Source organism: Carica papaya, chromosome 9, assembly GCF_054855325.1.
Source record: "Carica papaya isolate Zhongbai chromosome 9, ASM5485532v1, whole genome shotgun sequence".
In the NCBI taxonomy this organism is placed as follows: Eukaryota; Viridiplantae; Streptophyta; class Magnoliopsida; order Brassicales; family Caricaceae; genus Carica; species Carica papaya.
The window spans coordinates 11,849,237-11,870,199 of NC_142317.1; the positions used below are offsets into that span (position 1 = coordinate 11,849,237).

At 34.9% G+C, this 20,963-nt stretch overlaps 1 long non-coding RNA gene and 1 pseudogene across 2 annotated transcripts; both read left to right on the forward strand.

Annotated features, from left to right (window-relative positions):
* The first annotated feature begins 238 nt into the window (after nucleotides 1-238).
* LOC148239860 (uncharacterized) lies at nucleotides 239-2,014 on the forward strand. 2 transcript variants are annotated; one of them, XR_015816286.1, is made up of 3 exons: nucleotides 239-445; nucleotides 648-744; nucleotides 1,793-2,014. It is a non-coding gene; the product is annotated as an uncharacterized LOC148239860 (long non-coding RNA). The 2 variants fall into 2 exon arrangements; XR_015816285.1 differs by having other exon boundaries at nucleotides 648-2,014.
* A 14,079-nt stretch (nucleotides 2,015-16,093) lies between these two features.
* LOC148239861 (small nucleolar RNA R71) lies at nucleotides 16,094-16,194 on the forward strand (annotated as a pseudogene).
* The last annotated feature ends 4,769 nt before the right edge of the window (nucleotides 16,195-20,963 follow it).

The following is a 20,963-nucleotide window of genomic DNA, read 5'->3' on the forward strand; positions in this document are numbered from 1 at the left end:
GAACGGCTGTGATCAAAAGGCAAGGGGTTATAAATAGAACCCCACACCAGACCACAAACCCTAGCCACCCGCCGCTCACCGGAGAAGACGAACCAGAGGCCGACCGCCGCCACCGACCGCCGCCACCCGCCGCCGCACCGGGGAAATTTTCGACCACCGATCGAGGTAAATTTCATACCCCCGACTCGTTTTTCTTCGCTGATTCCTCCTATGGCCAAATTGAGGCTGAAATCCCGGCCAAACGGCCGGAATACGCGGCCGAAACCCAGCGGCGCCGCCGCGCCCCTCTCGGTTTTTGCCTCCGACGAGGTCCTTCCCGGCCTCCGTTCGATGCAATTTTTATATCACCGTGATCACCATTCTTTTCTCTACAGGTTGACCGAAGCCGAATCACCAAAACACGAACCTCGCCGGAGAGCCGCCGTACCCGAGAGCGCCGCCGCCGGTAAGCTCCGCTTCTCCGTGATTTTTGGCCCCCCGAGGGCCCTAGGGTTGTTTTCTGACAAGGACCAATGCGAGTGTGGCCGAATTCGGCCGAAAACGGCCGAAAACAGCCAACCCGAGGCGACTCGCCGCCGTGCCGGAGTTGCGATTTGGTCCGAAAGGGGCCCTGGGCCTAATTTGGATTTTTTTTGGAACACGTGCAGGTACTGTTAGTGTGTTTCAGTTCCCCGGGAAAAATTCAGGGAAAATTAGGGACGGCCTGCAGGTGCACTGTGAATCGTATTCGGATCCCGAAAACAAGTAAGGACCCCTCACCCTATTTCCTATCACGGTATTAAAGTTCAAAATGATAAAACGGTATTTCTTGAATTAACGAATGTGTGAAATTGCTTAAGGTGGCTAATGGAGCCCGAGTCTAGTGTGATTGGTGATTTACTGTTATTTAGCCTGTTTACAGCTTTAAATGCAAAATGAGGTTTGATGTGTTCATTTTACAGATTTGTGTGCAAATACTATGTTTTTATTAATCATGGGTTGAATGACTGAAAAACTGATACTGTATGTTGTCTGTTCGGCATGAACTACTGTTTTGCTTGTTTGTATGTGAATTGATGATGCTGACTGAGGAAAAGGAAAATGAAAGATTGTGTAGACTGATAATTGTATTATGAGGGTCAGCCTAACTAGATATCCTGGGAGATGGTGGACGGACCAGGTCCGTAGGGAACCCTACCGGGATTGTGGTCTCACATGCCGGACGGGGTATGGAGATCTTATGGTTTTGGCACCCATATCGGACGGGGTATGGGGACGGCCCGTTTCACCCTCATACCGGACGGGGTATTGAGGTTTATGGTTTTGGCGCCCATACCGGACGGGGTATGGGGACGGCCCGTTTCACCCTCATACCGGACGGGGTATTGAGGTTCATGGTTTTGGCGCCCATACCGGACGGGGTATGGGGACGGCCCTGGAAACTGATTATGAATGTTAAAGGTTAACGGGTAGCGGAACCCCTATGGACCCCCACGGATACTAGTAGGCTGGTAAATGAGAAAAAAGATATGTTGTACAATGATTGAATTACAAGAGGCGTAATAAGTGTTATGTTTTACAGCTTATATTATTCCATGATTATGATAATGTTATTATTTTTCTTATATTGTTTTCATAAATTCCACCGAGGTAAGTGGATGGTAAAGGTTTTCATGTTAATAAACGAGTTTATTGTAAATTATGCTCCATTGGTCTTTTTGTGTTTTTCTACCCACCTTTACCTCCGTGACGGTGAGATATCGTGATGTTCTTACTGGGCTAGTGTAGCTCACTCCTTATTTAACCATTTCAGATCAGGAAGACATGGTTCCCGAGCCCGTTCCGCAGGAGGACGACGAAGGGGATGCCTAGAGACTCTGTAGTCATACTCATAGTTTTATTTTCGAGTTTCTCTCTTAGTTAGTTTAATCTTTTATATTTTAAGTACGTTTTTGGTTTTTCGTGTAAGGGATGTTAACTGAAATTTTGATCTCGCTTCCGCATTTGATATATTTAAATACTCATTTCATTTTAATATTTCCGGGGCCGTTACACTCTAGGTGTTAAACTCTTGCTTTTAGTATTGGTGCGGTATTTGTTCTGTTGGACTCCTTGTAGTGTCTTAAAACAATACTTGAGAATATTTTTATTCAAAAGGATCTATCTGACACTTAACTTGAGGGTGGGAGATAGAAATGTTAAAGGCAAGAGTGTGTGATATTATCAAAGGATGAAAGCCAAGTGAGTGAAATACGAGAGAATTTGTGATGAAATTTTCTTTTTACTAACCCTTTTGCAGGAAATCTTATGAAAATGTCAAGTGAGCATCAAAGCCCAGCCAACATAATGTTGTTTATGGAGGCTATGCGTGCTTTTTATGGAGGCTATACAATTAATTGTGTAGTTTTTGAGATAAAAACAATGGATAGTAATCCTTATTCTTAAAAATTTCTAATTATAGCTTAAATCATAAATGCACTTATAAAAACAAACAAGTACACTAGTAAGGGGGTGTACTACTTAACCCAATAGCCCCTATTATATAACGCATTTGCTACAAGTAAGGTGAGATTGTAATTATTTTTGTAAAAACTCATTTTTAAAGAGTGAAAAAAGGGCATGTATCACTAACAAAGGCATTAAATAACAAGGATGTAGGGTTAGGTAGCATATTCTTCTACTTGTATACGTATTTGTTTTTACAAGCGCATTTATGATTTCAGCTATAATTAGAATTTATTGGGAATAAAGATTACTACTCATTGTTTCCATCTCAAAAACCACCCAATTAATTGTATAAGACCGCACCAACTCCCACTCTTCTGAATTCATACACAACCCTGAAACAGAACTTATTTTTAGTATGTGTTTGAGAAATCTAACTAATCATTATTGCGATTTTTCTTCTCCTCATCTCCTCACCCTACTTAGTAAAAATCATTCTCTTTTTTGTTTATATTTTTCTTTTATAGTTGATATGTTTATAATTCTTTATATGTTATATATTTATTATTTATATATCTATAATCATTTATCCGCTATATATATTATCCTTATATATATAATTTTTTTATCTGTGATATATCTACGTTTTAAATATTTGTTGCTACTGAACTCAAAAAAATGAAAGTACAATAATGCTTATTGGAAGGTGAGATTGTACTTATCTGTCTAATACCATATATATTGGGTCTGCTGTTGGTGTTGTAATGAAACATGGTGAAGTACCTGCAAGAAAAGGTTAGTGAAAGCAAATAAATTCTGATTTGAGCATGGACAAGGATCATAAAGAGAAACCTCCATCCAATGGAAGAAGAAGTTAAGCCCATTTCATCTACGGCAATTTCGTATCTTCAACTCTATCCAAGCACATGAGGGAAGTGGAGATAAAGATGAACGAATCAACCCAAAAGGAGACTTTATGGCCAGCCCTAAATTTCTATATTTCTCCCCATTTATTTGACCATAATCTCTTTTAATTGAGGCGGAAGACTAAATCTATTTTAGTAGGAAATTAACTTTTAATTTTTAATTTATTTTATTTCTCCCCCTTAATTTAGCCACAATCTCTTTTAATTAAAGGAGAAGACTAAATCTATCTTAATTAAGAAATTAGTCTTTAATTTTTTATTTATTTCCTATGTAATTACAAATTAAATTAATAGATTTTATTTCTTTTTTATTTACATGACTTAGCCAATAAATAGGCTACCAAGTCTCCATTATGAGGCATTGAAAAATTACCTTAATAATATTAAGAGTGTTTCTTTTCAAGAGAGGTTCTTTTATCATCTTGTAAAGTAAGGAGTGGATCTAGTTAGTAAGGTAATTCCTTGTGGCGTTTTTCCATTCTTTTTTATAATTCTCTATTTTCCAGTGATCTTAATTCCTATCATTCTTGATAGCGGGTTAAGTAGGGATGGTTTTTATAGGATCAATTCCTTTGATTGCCTTTAAATAAAATTGTGTGAGTTCCTGATCATGCTGATTGATCTTGCGTTCCGCATCATTTGGTATAAGAGTTTTGGCTCCATCTTAACCTACTTTTTTTACTTTTACACTTTTAAATTCTTGCAACATTTATTTATTTTTTGTTCATCTATTAAAAGAAGAATTATCTTATACATAGATCTGAGCAAGACATAACATCAATTGATACTTTCTTGGCTTGATAAAATCGTTGTTGAGTACCAATTTTGTTTTAATCTACTTTTCTTACAACATTGTTTCCTATACAAAAAAAAGAGAAAAGAAAAGAAAAAAAAAGGCGAGAGGAAATAAAGGAAACAAAAGAAAGAAATCTCAATCAAGTAACATTCATTGGGAAAGTACTTATCTCTTTAGTACTCAACCATCCTTTTTTGAAACGGGTGCAAGAACCAACTCTTCATGAGGCAAAAACCCCTTTTATTATACAATCATTTTTTTTATAACCACGTGCATTCACCCTTACGCAGTTCATTGAATGGTACATTTTTTATATTGAACGCAACATACATAAAAAATAGAGTGGTAGGAATATCTTTTGGATTTTCCCTTGGGATAATACTGAATCCCTACATCTTCTATAAATCGTTAATTTTTTTCTACTCTCAGTTTCTTTTATTGTTCTAAACTTTAGTTCTCTAATACATCTAAGAATCTAAATTACATCTTAGAGCTTAACGTAATTGATAACACAATACCTCTTCCTCTGGGGGTTACACTCTTGCTTCTAGTATTGGTTTGGTATTTGTGTAAGGAATATAATTCCATTATGATAATTGCAACATTTTAGGGAAACACATTTATGATACTTGCAGTATTTTAGGTAAACTCTATTATGATAATTTTCATATTTTAGGAAAATAGTCGATCTATATTTTTTTTATTTCTACTATGACACTCGTGTACAAATATTCACTATTGTTAATAGAATATTATTGAGTCTTCAAATCTTTTATGGTATCAGAGCAGAAAACCTAGCTACACCATGTCTTCCACTTAAAGCAAAACTGTTAATAGTGATGCCTCCATGGCTGTTTTAGCTGTATCAGCGCTAGTTTTTTCTACTCCTTTTTCAATTTCACCCAATATTTCACATCGGCTAATGATTAGATTTACCACTACAAATGTTTTGCTATGGAAAATGCAATTTTTTCCCATGGTAACTAATTGCGATTTAGAACGTCATCTTGATCAAAGTGAGCCGATTCAATACAACTACTTGAAGATGGTACACCAAATCCTGCATTTCAACTCTAGAGACGATAGGATCAGATTGTCCTTAGCTGGATAATCGCTTCAATTTTTAAAGGGGTTCTACCTCAATTGGTTAGCACAACAACTACCCAAACAACGTGGAATAAACTTGTATCCACCTATGCCTCAAGATCAAAGGCTCAAATCTGGGAGTTACGTGCAAAATTGCACAACTTGAATTGAGAAAATTCCTCTATAGAGACTTTTGTAGTGTGTGCCAAAGGGATTGCAAATAAACTGGCAGCATTACAACATTTTGTTTTGGATGAAGAACTAATTAAATTTGTTGTTGCTGGTCTTGGACCAGCCTATAAACTATTCTCTATCATGCTTGAATTTCTGACTGATGATTATGATTTTGATGATCTTTATGGCATGCTTTTAACAGAAGAAATGCATGTAAAATGTGAGGAAGAGACAATCATAATCCCACCTTCTGCTCAATTCTCTCAATTTTCTCCTAATAAGTCAAGTAGTAGGTGTGGCAGAGGGAGAGGAGGACTTTGTTGTGGTCAAAACAATTATCAATTCTAATTCTCTCATTCTCAAAATTGCGAGTATCAACAATTTAATGGTGCTCACTCTCAATATGTGCCTTTGGATACTTTCACAATTATATATCACAATTGTAATGACAATGGTCATATTTCTCATATATGCCCTTCTCTAAAGGTGAATAATTGAACTACTCGTGCTCCCACCACCAAACCATCCATGAATTTGGCAAGCATATCATCTCAACCTACCCAAGCATGGCTGATGGATAGTGGTACCACACATCATCTAACTGCTGATCTTGAAAAATTGGTAATTCATTCTGAGTACACCAGACTTGAAGAGGTTACTCTAGGTAATGTTTCCAAATTATCTATATCTCATGTTGGAAGTTCTTGTGTCACTCTTAACAACCATAAGTTTTCTCTTCATGATATTTTATGAGTTCTAAATGCTAAACAAAATTTATTGTCTATCAATGCCTTTACACATTCTAACACAGTTTCTATGGAATTTTTTGCTGACCATTTTTTGATTAAGGATTTGGACACGAAGGAAATCCTGCACCAAGGCAAGAATGATGGTGGAATGTATTTTTTCTCTACCTTGCCAAGGGTTATACTGCCCAAGACTTTTCAGGTACTCTTTCTACTTGGCATGCGCGGTTAGGACTTGCCAATGCACCAACTATTCGAATAGCAATTGACCATCAATCAATTTTGGGTTCTCATTGTTTTTCTTCTTTGTGTCAGTCTTGTTCACTATCAAAAAGTCAAAAGCTTCCTTTTACTTTGTCATCTTATTCGGCTATTAGGCCTTTGGATTTAATTTGTTCGAATTTGTGGGGACCTTCCCCAGTCATTACAAATGATGGATTTCGGTATTATGTTATTTTTTATGATCATTATTCTAAATATGCCTGAATTTATTTTTTTGCATTATATATATGAAGTCCTCTATGTTTTCAAACAATTTCGCACTCTAGTCGAGAAATTTTTTGGGAGACCAATTAAAGTTTTTCAAGTTGATTGGGATGGTGAAATTCCAAGCTTTAGCCGAATATCTCCGTGAAAATGGAATATCTCAATGTGTTTCTTGCCCATATACCCCTTAACAAAATGGTTGTGCTGAACACAAATATATACATATTATAGAAACTGGCAGGGCTCTCCTCTATCATTCTTCTACCCCCATATAAATTTTGGACAAATGGGTTTGATATAACTGTTTATGCTATCAAATGTTTACCAGCTCTAGTTTTGAACAATATCTCTCCTTTTCAAAAATTATTCAATCACAAACTAGATTATAACACTCTTTGAATTTTTGGTTGTTTGTGTTATCCATGGCTGCGTCCTTTTTCCACTAATAAATTATCCCCTTGCTCTCATCCTTGTGTTTTTCTAGGTTATAGCAGAACTCATAAAGGTTATAAATGTTTTGATCCCCAGTCTAATAAATTTTATGTCTTATGCCATGTTGTGTTCGGTGAACAGGTTTTTCCTTTTACCAAGCATAATGGTGTGGATGCCACTACATCCTCCATGATTGATTTGCCTCCTATTTTTGCCTTGCCTAATTTGAGTTTGGTTCACATGGATAAAAGCCTGAGTACTGAACATTCCTCTTATGTGCAAGCCGTGGGCATAACTATCTCTGCACCTAGCAATGTGGGTGGGTGTAACTCTGGACAGCAAGATGTGGGCATAACTAATACTACGCATACTCTTCAACATTGTGATACTACTGCCACTTCTACTCACACCAATTCTCTACAGATATCTAATGATATTAATGTTGAGCAGCCTAGTTCTCTACCTTCTATTCCATCGGCCATCTTAGATAATAATATAGGTCGTCACCATCATATGGTTACTCGATCTCAAACTGCGAATTTAAAGCCAAAGATTCCATCTTTTTTTAATGCAACCACTACTTCTATAGTTGATCCTACTTCTTACTCTCAGGCAATAAAGTATCCTCAGTAGCACGAAGTAATGCAAAATGAATATAATGCGCTGATGGAAAATGGTACGTGGTAATTAGTTCCTCCTAATCCAAAATAGAATATTATTGGGTGTAAATAAATTTTTAGAACCAAATGAAAATTTAATGGTTTTGTTGAGCGGTATAAAGCCTGCTTAGTTGCCAAAGGGTACACTCAACGTCTTGGCATTGATTTTTTAGACACCTTCAGTCTGGTTGTCAAGCCTGCTACAATTCGGCTTCTTCTTTCCATTGTTGTCTCTCAAGGATGGAAAGTTACTCAAATTGATATTTTTAATACTTTTTTGTATGGGTTCTTAGAAGAAGAAGTCTGTATGTCTCAACCTCTAAGTTTTGTAGATCAACAATGACAAAATCATGTCTATTTGCTCAAATAGCCTCTTTATGGCTTAAAACAGGCACCCCGGATGTGGAACAAAAGGCTCATAGATAGTTTAAGTCAGTTTAGCTTCTCTAGGTTTAAGAGACTGATCCATCTCTTTTTTATTACTCTCATGGAGCTGATGTTATTTTTTGTTTTGTATATGTTGATGAAATTCTTGTTATCGGTTCAAATGATATTCTTATTCAACAGCTGATTGCCTATCTTCACAAGTAATTTGCACTACAAAATCTTGGCAAACTCTCCTATTTTCTTAGTATGTAGGCAAATTGGAAGCCAAATGGCTTCATGCTTATTCAACGTAAATATATTAAAGATTTGCTTGCACGGGCAAAGATGTCTACTTGTAGTCCTATAAGTACTCCAACGACTATTTCAGATAAACTTAGTGCTTGAGATAGAAAGGTTTTTCATGATGCAACACTTTTTAAAAGTATTGTAGGTGGCTTGCAGTATTTAACTTTCACTCGTCCTAATATCACCGTTACTGTTAATGAAGTCTCTCAATTTATGCATTGTCCATTTGATGTTGATTGGAGTGTTGTTAAAATAATTTTACAGTATCTTCACCACACTATAGATGATGGACTTTTCTTGAGTAAGCAGTCAAATTTTCTATTATATGGATATAGTGATGTAGATTGGGGAGGTTCAATTGATGATCAAAAGTCTACTATTGGTTTTGCAATTTTATTTTGGGTTCCAATTTAATATCTTGGGTCTCTCACAAGTAACACTCGGTATCTCGGTCCTCTATTGAAGTCAAATATAGAGCTCTTGCAACGGCAACTTCTGAGATCACATGGCTTCGTTTGTTGTTGCGTGAGATTGGCCTACCACTTCGCGTTGCTCCTATTCTATGGTGTGATAATTTGAGTGCCACGTAACTAACTGCTAATCCTGTGTTTCATCATCACACCAAGCATGTAGAGATTGATTTTCACTTTGTTCATGATCAAGAACAAGTTGTTGTAAGTTAAACACATCAGTTTTCATGATCAACTAACTGATGTTTTCACCAAGCCCTTAGATAAAGATCGTTTTCATTGGTTGCGTGACAAGTTGACGGTGTTGGCTAAACCCGTTGAACTTACGGGGGAGTGATAAGGAATATAATTCAATTATGATAATTATAGTATTTTAGAAAAATACTACTATGATAATCGTTGTATTTTAGGTAAACTCTCTTATGATAATTTTTGCATTTTAGGAAAATAGTAGATCTATATTTTCCAATTTCTACTTTGACACTCATGTATAAATATTCACTATTGTTAATAGAATATTATTGAGCCTTTAAATCTTTTAATTTATTCTATAGGACTCCTTGTAGTGTCTTAAAACAACACTTGAGAATATTTTGATTCAAGAGGATCTATCCAACACTCAACTTAAGGATGGGAGATAAAAAGGTTAAAGGAAAGAGTGTTTGAGATTATCAGAGGATAAAAGCCAAATGAGTGAAATACGAGAGAAATAACGAGGAAAGTTTCTTTTTACTAACCCTTTTGTAGGCAATCTTCTTAAAATGTTAAATGAGTATCAAAGCCCTGCTAACATAATGCTCTTTATGGAGGCTATGCATGTTTTTTATGGAGGCTATGCAATTAATTGGGTGGTTTTTGAGATAGAAAAAATGCGTAGTAATCCTTACTCCCAAAAATGTCTAATTATAACTGAAATCATAATGCACTTACAAAAAAAAAAATAAGTATACTAATAAAGGGGTATACTGCCTAACCCAATAGCCCCTATTATGTAACGCTTTTGCTACTGCTAAGGTGATAATGGAATTTTTTCTGTAAAATCTCATTTTTAGAGAGTGAAAAAAGGGCATGTCCCACTGACAAAGGCATTACATAATAGGGGTTGTAGGGTTAGACAATATATTCTTCTACTTGTATACATGTTTGTTTTTGAAAGTACATTTATGATTTCAACTATAATTAGGAATTTTTGGGAATAAAGATTACTACTCATTGTTTCTATCTCAAAAACCACCTAATTAATTGCATAAGATCGCACCAACTCCTTCTCTTCCAAATTCATATACAACCCTTAAACAGAACTCATTTTCAGTATGTGTTTGAGAAATCTCATTGATTATTTTTGCCATTTTGCTTCTCCTTATCATACTTAGTATAAACCATTCTGTTTTTTGTTTATCTTTTTCTTTCATAGTTGATATGTTTATAATTCTTTATATGTTATATATTTATTATTTATATATCTATAATCATTTATCTGCTATATATATTATTCATAATCTATATTTTTTTTATATGTAATATATCTATGTTTCAAATATTTGTTGTTATTGAATTCAAAAAAATAAAAGTACAATAATGCTTGTTGGAAGATGAGATTGTAATTATTTCTCTAAAAACTCATTTTTATAGAGAGAAAAAATGCAATGTACCACTGGCAAAGGCGTTACATAATATGGACTATTGGGTTAAGCAGTACACTCCTTTACTAGTATACGTGTTTGTTTTAGCAAGTACATTTATGATTTCAGAAATAATTAAAAAAAATTAAAATAAGGATTAATATCCATTGCTTCTGTCTCAAAAACCACCCAATTAATTGCATAAGACCGCACCAACCCCCTCTACTCCCAATTCACATACAATGCTAAGACAAAACTCATTTTTAGTCTGTGTTTGAGAAATCTCACTGATCTTTCTCACTATTTTCCTTCTCCACCCTACTTAGTATAAACCATTCTTCTTTTTGTTTATTTTTTTTTCATGGTTGATATGTCTATAATTCTTTATATGTTATATATTTATTATTCATATATCTATAATCATTTATCTGCTATGTATATATTCTTCATATATTAGTAATTGTTTATATGTGATATATCTATATTTCAAATACTTGATGCTACCCAACTCAAAAAAATAAAAGTACAATAGTGCTTGTGGTAAGGTGAGATTGTAATTATTTCTCTAAAAACTCTTTTTTAGAGATAGAAAAAAGGGCATGTACCACTAGCAAAGGCGTTACATAACAGGGGCTCGTGGGTAAGGCAGTATACCCCTTCACTAGTATATGTTTTTATTTTTATAAATGCATTTATGATTTCAGTTATAATTAGAGATTTTTGAGAGTAACGATTACAACCCATTTTTTCTGTCTCAAAAACCACCCAATTAATTGCATAAGACACAAACTAAAGATGAGTTTTTCTTAGAATTTTATGTGAATTGGGAAGAGAGAAGGTTGTTGCAGTTTTATGCAATGAATTTGGTGGTTTTTGAGATAGAGCAATGAGTATTAATCATATTCCCAAAAAATCCATAGTTAAAATCATAATTGTATTTACAAAAATAAACAAATATACTAGTAAAAAGTATATTGCCTAACACGACAACCCCTATTATGTAATATCTTTGCTAGTGGTACATGCCCTTTTTTCTCTCTGTACTCCATTTATTTTCTCTCTAAATATGAGTTTTTACACAAATAATTACAATATCATCTTACCACAATGACTATTCTACTTTAATTTTTTGAGTTCAATAACAATAAATATTTGAAATGTAGATATGTTACAGATAAGAATTTTCAAATATATGAAGAATAAATATATAAAGATAAATTATTACAGATATATGAATAATAGATATATAACAGATATATAATTAAAGATAGATTAACCATGAAAGTAAAAGATAAACAAAAAGGAGAACAATTCAGACTAAGTATGGTGGAGATAAGCAAAATAGTGATAAGGACTAGTGAGATTTCTCAAACACAAATTGAAAATGAGTTATGTCTTAGGGTCGTATGTGAATTGGAAGAGAAGGAGTTGATGCGGTCTTATGCAATGAATTTGGTGGTTTTTTAAATAGAAACAATGGGTAGTAATCCTTACTCCCAAAAATTACTAATTATAGGTGAAATCATAAATGCACTTGCTAAAACAAACATGTATACTAGTAAAGGAGTATACTACCTAACCCAATAGCCCCTATTATGTAATGCCTTTGCCAGTGGTACATGCCTTTTTTTCACTCTCTAAAAATGAGTTTTTAGAGAAATAATTACAATCTCATCTTCCCACAAGCACTACAGAACTTTTATTTTTTTGAGTTCAGTAGCAACAAATATTTGAAATGTAGATATATCATAGATAAAAAATTATAGATATATAAAGAATTTATATATAGCAGATAAATGATTATAGATACATGAATAATAAATAAATAACATATGAAGAATATAAACTTATTAACCATGAAAAAAAAAGATAAACAAAAAGAAGAATAGTTTATACTAAGTAGGGTTAAGAGAAGTAAAATGGTGAGTAAGATTAGTGAGATTTCTCAAATACAGACTGAAAATAAGTCATGTCTTAAAGTTGTATGTGAATTGGGAAGAGAGGGAGGGGGTAGGTGCGGTCTTATACAATGAATTGGGTGATTTTTGAGATAGAAACAATAGGTAGTAATCCTTACTCCCAAAATTTTTTAATTATAATAAAAATCATAAATGCACTTGCTAAAACAAACATGTATATTAGTAAAGGGGTATACTGCCTAACCCAACAGCCCCTATTATTTAATGTCTTTGCGAGTGGTACATGCTCCTTTTTCACTCTCTAAAAATGAGTATTTAGAGAAATAATTTCAATCTCACCATACCACAAACACTACAGTACTTTTATTTTTTTCAGTTCGGTAGCAATATATACTTGAATCGTAGATATATCATAAATTAAAGATTACAAATATATGAAAAATATATATATATAGCAAATAAAAAATTATAGATATACGAATAATAAATATATAACATATAGAGAATTATAGACATATCAACCATAAAAGAAAAAGATAAACAAAATGGAAAATAATTTATACTAAGTAGGATGGAGAAAAATAAAATGGTGAGAAGGATCAATGAGTTTTCTCAAACACATCTGAAAATGAGTTTTGTGTAAGGGTTATATGTGAATTGGAAAGAGAGGGGGTTTGTGGGTCTTATGCAATTAATTAGGTGGTTTTTGAGATAGAAATAATGGGTAGTAATCATTACTCCCAAAAATTTCTAATTATAACTGAAATTATAAATGCACTTGCAAAAACAAACAAGTGTACTAGTAAGGGGGTATACTGACTAATCCAATAGCCCCTATTATGTAACGCATTTGCTACTGATAAGGTGAGATTGTAATTATTTCTGTAAAAACTCATTTTTAAAGAGTGCAAAAGGGCACATACCACTGACAAAGGCATTACATAATAGGAGCTGTAGGGGTAGGTAATATATTCTTCTAATAATATACGTGTTTGTTTTTATAAGTGCATTTAAGATTTTCTACTATAATTAGTAATTTTTAGGAATAAGGATTACTACTCTTTGTTTCTATCTTAAAAACCACCCAATTAATTGCATAAGACCGCACCAACTCCCTCTTTTCTGAATTCACATACAACCTGATGTTTATTCACAATTTTTTTGTGAGTGCGTGTTACGCTCCATCTCACCCTTTTACCTTAAACATATTTTACAAATGTGTGTCTTACACTCCATCTCACCATTTCACTTAAAGTATTTATTTTTATTTTTGTTATTATCATTATTATTTTCTTAAGTGAGCACATTTTACACTCCATCTCACCCATCAAATGTTAGCTAATTTGTCTTATTCACTTAAATTTTAGTTTAGGACTAGCTCAAAGGTAAAAATCAAACTCACATTTTCTATGTCACAAGTGTAATGCCCTAGATTAGGTTCTTATGCAATTGTCCTTACACCGATTAAGCTAAGAAAAATAATCGCTAATTAATCTAATTATTATTTGTAAACATGTCCTATATTATTTTAAAAATAACCAAAATTTTAGTTAGGATAAAATCTCAATTCCACCTTGCTTCACTAACTATTAAAGGTGAAAAATCTAGCTTTTTAGTGTATATAAAAAAAAGAGAAGATAAACTTTAAACAAATGGCAATATAAACTCTAAAAACCCAATACCTCATATTTACTGTGAAAATATAAACCCTACCAATACTCCTAGATTTATTATGAATAGTGTCCTCAATATTTATTAACACATTATACTTAAGAAAATAAAAATAAAATAGTGACGAAACAAAGTACTCCCCTTGCATGGTGCCCACTTAGCCTACTCTGAAAGTAATCACTAGAATTTTTCCCTAAGAGTTGTCCTAATCCAAAGCAGATATTATCAACATCAAAGCACATATTAACTGGACCTCAATTAAGAATCCACAGGCATTAGTGAAATAATTATAAAGTAAGAGGGAAAGGTGTAAAGAAGAAAAATAAATAAATAAAATAAAAATAAATGAAAAAAAATTCTAGGATTCCATGTAAAAAAATTAAAAAAATTATACTTATTTGTTTAATACCATTTATATCTGGTTGCCTCCATTTCTCAATTCTTCTTGTCTTGTCTTGTCCTCTTCTTGCTCATCCTCTTTATTTGGTTTGGCTACTTCCTTGACATCAAGTTCTTTTTCTAGCTTGGTGAGCCTTTTGGATACATCCTCATTAATAATATAAGTATTAAAGCATTCATTAGTGTCCAAAAGAAATTTTGAGGCATGAAAAATGTTAAAAGTTACATGTTCATCCCCAACTCGCAATGTTACCATCTTGCACATCGATTAATGCTCTGCCTGTTGCGAGAAAGAATCTCTCGAATATGATTGAAACTTCTCTATCAACTTCCACGTTCAGAACTACGAAGATGACCAGGAATATGAAGTTCTCCATATTTACCAGCATATCCTCTATTATTCTGAATAAGTATCTCACTAATTTATCCTTCAGTTGCAATGACATTGTTGTGGGCTTCACCTCGTCAATACCTAGCTTTTTAAACACATAATAAGGCATTAAGTTAACACTACTACCAAGATCATTAAGATAATTTTTTTAAATAAGAATTACCAATATTGCATAGTATAGTAAAACTCTCTAGATCTTTCACTTTAAGCGGTAGCTTATTCTGCATGATACCATTGCACTCTTCGGTGAGCCTAATAGTCTCATGATCTTCCAAACTCCTCTTCTTTACTAAAATCTCCTTAAATTTTTTTGCATATTTTGGCATTTGAGTAAGAGCATCTGCAAAAGGAATATTAATGTGAGGTTTCTTAAATAAATCAATAAATTTAAGGAAATTCTTATCTACATTATACTTTTTAAGGCATTGTGGAAATAGAATAGGTGGCACATAGGGCTTGAGCACAACTTTCTTCTTTGCCTCTTCTTGCTCCACCTTTTTTTTTCAACCATTTTCTCTTCGTACATTTTATCCTTTCTTATATCTGCCAATTGTTTCCCACTTCTCAAGGTGATTGCCATAACTTGTTCTTTTGGATTTGTCCTTGTATTACTTGGCAGGGTACCTTGAGCTCTTCCATTAATCATGCTTGCTAATTGACCCATTTGGATCTCCAAGTTCTTGATCAATGCTTATTGGTTTTGCAACATTAGTTGTTGATTCTGAATGGCTGCTTCAATATTTGTTGCAAACTTTGTTGTGTTCTTGTGAACGACTACATTTTGTTAATTTCTCCATGAAAGATTTAGATAATTTCTCATCCCAGGATTATATGTATTGGAGTGTCGATTCTATGGTGGCTTGCCCTGCCTAGCTATAAAGTTTACTTATTCCACCTCATGTCCTTGAAAATGATCTTTAAATAAATCGTGCGCTTTAGAATTAACAATATTAACACTCTTTTGATCAATTTTCTTAAATAAATAATAAATTTTTGCATTAAAAGCAGTTAAAGCCTCAATCTCAAATATTCCAGCATTTTTCTTGGGTTGAAGTCTTTCTGTTGGCCATTGATAATTGTTCATGACCATCTCTTCCAATAGCTCAGAAGCATCATTCGTAGACTTCCCCATCAAAGCACCTCCAAGAACTACATCAATTGTGATCCCGGTTTGTTGGCTCAATCCTTTGTAAAAGGTTTGGAAAAATAATCACTTAGGCAACCCATGATGAGGACATCTTCTAATCAACTCCTTAAATCGCTCCTATGACTCATACAATGTCTCTCCATCATAGAAACTTGTGATATCATTTGTCATGCTTTTTGTGACATCCCAAATGCTAATTAAGGCATAAGTGTAATACCCCACTCATCGTTGTATTTAATTAATTTGGAAAATCCTATTTGTTCGGGTCTTTGGCTGCATTAAACTTATTTAAATTACACTGTGTATTATTTATCATAATTTGTAAATCTAGTTGATTTTTAATTATTTTGTTTTTATTTAATTTTATTTAATTTTAATTTTTATGATTTAATTTGCACTTAATTTTATTTAATTTTAGAAAATTGGAAAAAATCAGAACAACGACAAAACAAGTAGAAATCCCGCAGGAAAAATCCCCTGGAGAAGGAGAGCCGCCCATGTGGAGTGCGTGTGGATGTGCGCATGCATACTTCCCATCCGCACACACGCATACACGAGATGCGGACATAGGGCACACATCCCTTCCATGCACACAGTGCGGGGATAGGTCCTACGTGCGTCTTGTCCCACGCAAGCGAGCCATCTGCACATCTTATCACTCGCATGCGGGCCGTCCAATCATTTTATTACATGCAGGCAAGCCGTCTGCATGTCACCTCGTGCGCGGACAGGCGCCACACACTGTGTGCACGCTGTTCGAGTAGTAGACATGCACGGATAGGCCCTGCGCGCATTGCAGGAGGCCGTGTGCCTACAGGCTAACCTGCAGCACACCGACGGGGGCACTACCACCTCAAACAGTGCACCGCCATTGCCTCGGTGACGTGCCGCGGCAGCAAGTGGATGAGTCCCTCCTCCCTTGTTTTTGGCGCTGAGTATCTTTTTCTCCTCTCTCTTCATCGAATTCTGCCACTTGGTGCGAATCCGACAGTTCTAAAATTCTACAAATAGGTCTTCCCATCCCATTCTTTCCCACACTTCTATTCATATATTTTTCTAGACTTAGAGAGAGAAAAGGAGAGAGAGAGTAATCTAGTGAGAGAATGATGAAAAGAAAAGAGGAACGGTGAAGGAGAAAACATCAAGATTTCAGTGAAGAATTCAGTATTTCTTTCGACGTCTTAAGGGATATTTTTAGATAAAATAAAATCATTAAACATGATGATTTTGATTTTTCCTGCTTTTATGCCTTTGTGTTTATAGTTTTGATAAGTCGAATTATTCTTGTTTTCAACCATGCTATGTGAATTATAAACACTTGATGATTTGCATGTAATAAAATATAATATGAAGTTAGTATTATTGTCTAGCAAAAATAAAGAATAAAAAGAAAAAGAAAAGAGAAAAGTGGAATGAAGCATGAATAATTCGAAATCTATATCTGTATTGACATGCATAGTGCATTAAGTGTCTTGTTAGGCTTTTTATCTATGAGAAGGATCTGTTCCCCTAGCCTTTCAAGGTATCTATTTTTTCCTTCCCCATTTGGTCTGGAAAGATGTAAGAGGACCGCTCCTAATGGATGATAGCGTACCCTCTGACGAGAGCGGTAACGTGAATATCTGTTAGGGGTCACCCTTGGCTAAGTACTATCGTGACTGTAGATATCGTATAGGGCCACTATGGTTGGTACAACCGTGGTTGTTGATCTTACCATGGTTTGGCTAGCCAGAAATGGACTTGAGCAAATTGTCGTATCTGTATCTGATATGGTCTTTCCACTTAGGTAATTAAAAATCTGTATCTGCTTTCAGAGATAGAAATTGTAACGACTTCGCAAAGCATGACATGAAAATCTAAGCATTTCATAATTTATTTGATTTTCTCTATTATCTAGCATGATGTATGTTTGATTTGTTCATATTAATGTATTATTTTCTTAATAAATAAATTATTTTCATAATGTAATATTGGTTTACGAGGGGCCAAATGGTAAGCTTTTAAATTAAAATAATTCACCTTTAAAACCATACGATGTTAATTTAATATTATTTTTCTTACTGAATATATAGGACTCACTTTTTCCATGCCCCCTAGATGAGGAAGAAAATGAGGAACCGTAGGCTGATCTACCCTTGGAAGTCTATAAGGATCGTGTTGATCCACAAAATTTGAGTGCATGATTGTTTATGCACTTTGATGAGTCCAATAACATAGTGAAACAAGTGGCATTTTTTTGTATTTTGTTTTTTTGTATTTTATAGCCACTTCATGCCTCAGTTATATGTATGTAATTGGAACTCATATATATTTGTAAGGAATTTGTATTAATTATTCCACTACATAAAATTTTATCATGCACTCATTATTCTTAATCTATATCTGGCACCCATTTGCCTTAATTAACATTTGAAATGTCACAGATGGTATCGGAGCAGAATAATTGCATATCAGATCCCTTACACTTAGGCCTTAAATAGAAAAAACCCTTTAGAGTACCTAGGAAAAGTAAGTCCTCTTTTCAAAACTAGACCACCAACTCGTGTCTTTCTTTCTTTTATAGGAATAATGAAAGGAAAACCATCCATAGAGCGTACTGAGCAACCTGAAGCCCCGGATCACCCGACCAGGGCTGAATTTGCCAAACTCTTCCGAGCTATCCAAGTATTAACTGCAGCCATAGGACAAAATCAAGCCAACCCTTGTCCACCTCCTACCCTTGAATTTTGAAACACCGAGAGATCCATTTCCTACAACATAGCGGAGTTTAGAAAACTTAACCCCCCCACACTTTGAAGGTGGCCCTGATCCCTTGGTAACCGAAGCCTAGATCCTACAGATAGAGAAGATCTTCTCTATCCTAGACCTAACCGAGGAACAAAAAGTTTTCCTTGCAGCCTTCATGTTAAACGGTAAAGTAGAACACTAGTGGCGACTTAAAAAGGAAGTTCTGCCTACCCCTACCACCTGAAAAGTTTTCATGGATCCATTCTTTGATAACTTCTTCCCTGCTTATGTCCAAAAAAGAAAGGAGGAGGAATTTTAGGACCTCCACCAAGGGAGTTTAACAATTGCCCAGTATGCAACCCGTTTTGTTCAATTGTCTAGATTTGCCCCTCTAATGGTCACCCTTAAGAGTCAAAAAGTTAGGAAGTCTCTCAAGAACCTTCGTGCCGACATCTATGATCAAGTCGTGATGCTAAGACTCAGCTCGTATGTGAAGGTGCTCAAACATGCCTAGTTGGCCGAAGATCTCATCTCAACCAAGCACCAATGCATTGCCCGAGTTCACACCCAACAACAACCTCAGCAGCTTAGGAGGAGATTACCTAACCCAGTAAGTAGCCACCGTGATAAATGAACTAGAGTTATCCTTCCCCCTGCTTCGTCTCCACTTACAATTCAACCTGTCTGACCTAACCAACCCGTCACCATTGTGATCGCTTGCATGGTGACTTACCTTATTGAAGTATCAATAATGCCTGTTATTAGTGCAGAAGCACCCATCACCTTATAAAAGACTGTCCCCAGCGACCAAACGATGTCGCCTGGCATATAGCACAAGGTCGCGTATACCACTTGGATGAACCCAGTGCTCTTCCTACTCATGTTCTTATCCAAGGTATGTTTTCTACTCATGACACTTCTACCAAGGCTCTGATCGATACAAATACTACTCACTCTTTTATTTCTCATAAATTTGCTTGTAATCTTGATTTTAGACTAGAAGCTTTGGCATAAACACTAACAATAGAACTTTAGAGGACTATTAGAGGTTCATTGTGTATATAAAGACTGTAGGATAAAAGCTTCAGGAATAGAAGTATTTGTAAATTTGATACTGTTAGATTTTGTAGGATTTGATGTGATATTAAGAATGGACTAGTTGGAAAAGTATAGAGTTATAATCAATTGTGAAAGTAAAATTGTAACGTTACAGTCCCCAAAAAAGGAATAAAATTTTTTGTTATTATTTTTCCTAACCATTAAATGAACAAAAATATGGGTGCTGATCCTACTGTGTGTATCATACCAATTATTTACAACTTTTCAGATGTCTTTTCCATCAAACTTCCTAGTTTACCTCCCCTGCAAGAAGTAGAGTTCTTAAATAAATTTATGCCTAGAACCCAACTAATCTCGAAGCATGCTTATCGTATGAGTCATGTTGAGCTAATAGAGTTGAAACATCACCTTTCTAACATTATTACCTGGAAGTTTATTCGCCATTGCCATTCTCCTTGGGGCACTCCAGTGTTGTTCGTGAAGAAAAATGATGGTTCCCTCAGACTCTGTGTGGACTACCAAGAATTCAACCGAGTGACCGTTAAAAGCAAGTACCCTTTATCTCAGATCAATGACCTCTTTGATCAACTGAAAGGAGCTATGGTCTTTTCTAAGATTGATCTCAGGATGGGATACCATCAGTTAAGAGTCAAATAAGAAGATATTATGAAGACCGCCTTCCGGTACAGGTACGGTTTGTACGAGTTCAGGAGAATAACGTTTGGATTAACCAATGCCCCTCAACCTTCATGAACCTAATGAATAGAGTTTTTTAAAACACACTAGATCAATACATTATCGTTCTTATTGATGACATCCTAGTATATTCCAAGAGCCTTGAAGAACATGCAGTGCAATTGATTGAAGTGTTGGAGACTCTTCGCTGGAATCAACTGTACGCTAAACTGAGCAAATGCTCTTTCTGGTTGGATCGAGTTTCTTTTCTTGATCACGTACTTTTGAGTGAAGGAGTTTTTGTAGACCCATCCAAGGTGAAAATGATAGTCAACTAGAATTCGCCCACCAATGTGGCCGAGGTACATAGTTTTCTTGGCTTGACAGGTTATTATTGACGGTTCATTAATGGATTTGCTAAGATTGCCACCCCACTGACTTGACTTACTCGAAAGGGGGTACCATTCATATGAAATTATAAG